The 3,908-nt window shown below is 33.0% G+C and overlaps 1 non-coding gene across 1 annotated transcript; it reads right to left on the bottom strand.

Annotated features, from left to right (window-relative positions):
* Positions 1-823: 823 nt before the first annotated feature.
* On the bottom strand, positions 824-930 carry LOC117980155 (U6 spliceosomal RNA). The gene has a single exon (XR_004671332.1). It is a non-coding gene; the product is annotated as a U6 spliceosomal RNA (small nuclear RNA).
* Between the last annotated feature and the right edge of the window lie 2,978 nt (positions 931-3,908).

Below are 3,908 nucleotides of genomic sequence, written 5' to 3' on the forward strand. Positions count from 1 at the left end.
CCATTGATCTATATTTCTGTTTTGGTACCAGTACCATGCTGTTTTGGTTACTGTAGCCTTGTAGTATAGTTTGAAGTCAGGTAGTGTGATGCCTCCAGCTTTGTTCTTTTGGCTTAGGATTGACTTGGCGATGCGGGCTCTCTTTTGGTTCCATATGAACTTTAAAGTAGTTTTTTCCAATTCTGTGAAGAAAGTCATTGGAAGCTTGATGGGGATGGCATTGAATCTGTAAATTACCTTGGGCAGTATGGCCATTTTCACGATATTGATTCTTCCTACCCATGAGCAAGGAATGTTCTTCCATTTGTTTGTATCCTCTTTTATTTCCTTGAGCAGTGGTTTGTAGTTCTCCTTGAAGAGGTGCTTCACATCCCTTGTAAGTTGGATTCCTAGGTATTTTATTCTCTTTGAAGCAATTGTGAATGGGAGTTCACTCATGATTTGGCTCTCTGTTTGTCTGTTGTTGGTGTATAAGAATGCTTGTGATTTTTGTACATTGATTTTGTATCCTGAGACTTTGCTGAAGTTGCTTATCAGCTTAAGGAGATTTTGGGCTGAGACGATGGGGTTTTCTAGATAAACAATCATGTCGTCTGCAAACAGGGACAATTTGACTTCCTCTTTTCCTAATTGAATACCCTTTATTTCCTTCTCCTGCCTGATTGTCCTGGCCAGAACTTCCAACACTATGTTGAATAGGAGCGGTGAGAGAGGGCATCCCTGTCTTATGCCAGTTTTCAAAGGGAATGCTTCCAGTTTTTGCCCATTCAGTATGATATTGGCTGTGGGTTTGTCATAGATAGCTCTTATTATTTTGAAATATAAAAATATGGAACGCTTCACGAATTTGCGTGTCATCCTTGCGCAGGGGCCATGCTAATCTTCTCTGTATCGTTCCAATTTTAGTATATGTGCTGCCGAAGCGAGCACGTGATTTTAAACATTTAATAGATTGTTACAGCAATTTAGGTTTACGGAAATACTGAACAAAGTGCAGAGTTACCCTTATTCCCATATACCTCTTGCCTATGTCTCACACACAATTTCTTCTAGTTTGAACATCTTGCATGAATGTGGTACATTTTTTACAATTGAAGAATCCAGTGAATAACACATTGTTATTCACTAAGTCGTCAGGTTACTTTAGAATTCTCTCTTTTTCTTGTGCAGTTCTATGGGTTTTGACAATGCATAACTTCATGTATCCATCGTATCATGCAGAATAATTTCATTTCCTCAAAACTCCCATATGGCCTATCTATTCATCCTGCTCCTCCTTGCCCCAGAACCCCTGGAAATTAGTGATCTTTTCATTTTCGGTTTGTTTTTTTCTATTTCCAGGATGTCATGTAGATTAAATAATATAGTATGTAGTCTTTTCAAATTGGCTTTTTTCTTCTTCACTTAACAATATATCCCATGGCTCTTCCATGTCTTTACATGGCTCATGGGTCATGTTTTGTGTTTTTTTTTCAGTAGAAAAATTCAATACTAGAGAAATTCATTCACTTCAGTAACTTTTCTCCTCAGAGATGGACGGAACCACATTTTTCTCATAGAAAAAAAAAAAAAACTTAAGCTATATTTTGACTTTTGAAAGTTAAATTATACCATTGCATACTCTTTGAGCAACTTATATATGTTGAAGGGAGTGGAATTATCAAGTATTTCAGGATCATGATGTAAAACTGTCAACATTTGGTTTATTAGACATTGATTGTTATTTTATTAGAAATTGTTAACTTAATCTCAGAGATTGTGTTTATCATTTGTAATTATATTTTAAGATATAGAGTAAAATTCATGTTTTTGATGGTGTACAAACATACATATCTTCCTTGATACATGTGGCTCTCCTTGATTTGTTTTCATTCCTATATGCTGTCCCATTTTATTCATGTAACCATAAATCCATTCTTCTTTTAATTGATTTTTTACTGTTGTTTGCCTTCTCTTCATTACAATGAATAAACATATATATGCTTTATTGTTAAAATGTGAATATATCTCCTGGAGTTCAATTGATTTGCCAGACTTTTCTATATTTTTTTCAACTGGATGAGTATAAATGATATTTTATCATGATTGAAATTTGTACATAGCTTTTTATTAGTGATGTTAATAATAAGTTCTTACATGTATTGGCAATTTGAATTTCCTCTTTTGCCAATTTTTGGCTCTTACAGGAATTTTTAATATGTGTTTTCTGCAATAATCCATTGTTCTTTTGAGATTTTATCAAGTTGAGGAATTCTCTTCCACTTCTAGTTTGCTAAAAGTCTTTTAAAAACATATTGAATGCCTTTACTAGATTTGCTTTGCAATGTATGTGAGACACAGAGGTAGGTAATTATCTGTGAGATCAGCTTAAAATTTCTATTTCATACATTTTTAAATCTGGTTTTGTTGCAAGGTTATACAGAATCTCCCCCAAAATTGAAGATAATCTTCTATCTTTCCATTCCCAGATTTTCTTTTCCAATAGTAATTCTTTGAATGTTTGGAAATCTGCCATGTAAGATATTTTAGCCAGTTTTCTGTAAGTTTTTCTAATACATTTAGTTACTTTTATAGTTACATTTATTTTGCAATTTTCTACTTATTCTCCCCACTTTGATAAATGTTTTTCTATAAAATCAACAATTTTGTTTTCCATTTGTTTCCATTGTATAGCATGCAGTTTTCATCTAAAGTCCTTTGTGCTTTTACTTATGCCCATTTTTACTCCTATATTATTTATTTATGCCTTTATTTTTTCTCTTGTCTGCTTTTGCTTTTCATAGACAGCTATCATTCTGTTCTTTTTATTATATTGTTATTTTCTATTGGTTTCTTTGTATTATTTTTCATTTGCCATTATTCCTACCGTCCTCCCAATGAATTCATGGAAATTACAAAGCCTTAGCACTGACAACATTTCAACTTTGTTTTTTCTTGTCTAGTGTTTGAATTTCACCTTATGTTTCAACCTCTAAAGTATTAATTATTTTTGTTATTATACTCAGTGGTCACTTATATGAATGAATCAGTTTATTTCCTCTTGGTGATAGCTGTTGTTTGGGGTGGGGGTGGAGAGAAACTCTGAATTATAAGATTTTCTGACATTATTGGTGTAAATACGCACAACATGGCCAATTTTAAGCTCCAGATGCTTTAACAATTGCTTAGCAAAAGTCCTGTAAATAATATATTCTTGCAAGATGATGTGAGCAAGATCTTGCACAGTAGTCTTTGCTATCTATTCATTTATTTTTTCCTTCTAGAAACAATTTTCTCTTTGAACTAAAATCTTTAATATTAAATATCTTTACTAGAATATTTAATATTTGGTCATAGAGATAAATTTGTGAGGCTAGATATGATTATTTCCATTATTTATAAGTAAATAAAGATGTCTGAAACATAAATAATATGATCCATATCTTGAAGTTAAAAATCATAGAGCTGAGTCTTAAAGCAAAGTTTTGATTTCCATCCTGTTTTTTTTTTTTTAACCACATGTCATAGTCTGAAAGATTGTATCCACAAAATTTGCATGTTGAAACCTAATCACAAGTGATTAGATTAGGAGTAGTGTTTTTGTGCGGTAATTAGATCATGGGGACAGTGCCTTCATATACGGAATTATAAAAGCCTTTATAAAAGGGGCTTCAGAGAGAGACCGCTTGCCCCTTCTGCTATGTGAGAAAACAGCAAGAAGGTACTATCTATTAACCAATAACTGGGGTCCTTACCAGACAGTGAATCTGCTGGCACCTTGGTTTTGGACTTTCCAGCTTCCAAAATTATGAAAAATAAATTTCTGTTGTTTATAAGCTACCCAGTCTATGTTATTTTGTTATAGCAGCCTAAATGAACTGAGACACCGTATTCAATTTTCTGACACGTGATTATACCTTGCATAAATA

This window comes from Pan paniscus, chromosome 3 (assembly GCF_029289425.2).
Source record: "Pan paniscus chromosome 3, NHGRI_mPanPan1-v2.0_pri, whole genome shotgun sequence".
In the NCBI taxonomy this organism is placed as follows: domain Eukaryota; kingdom Metazoa; phylum Chordata; class Mammalia; order Primates; family Hominidae; genus Pan; species Pan paniscus.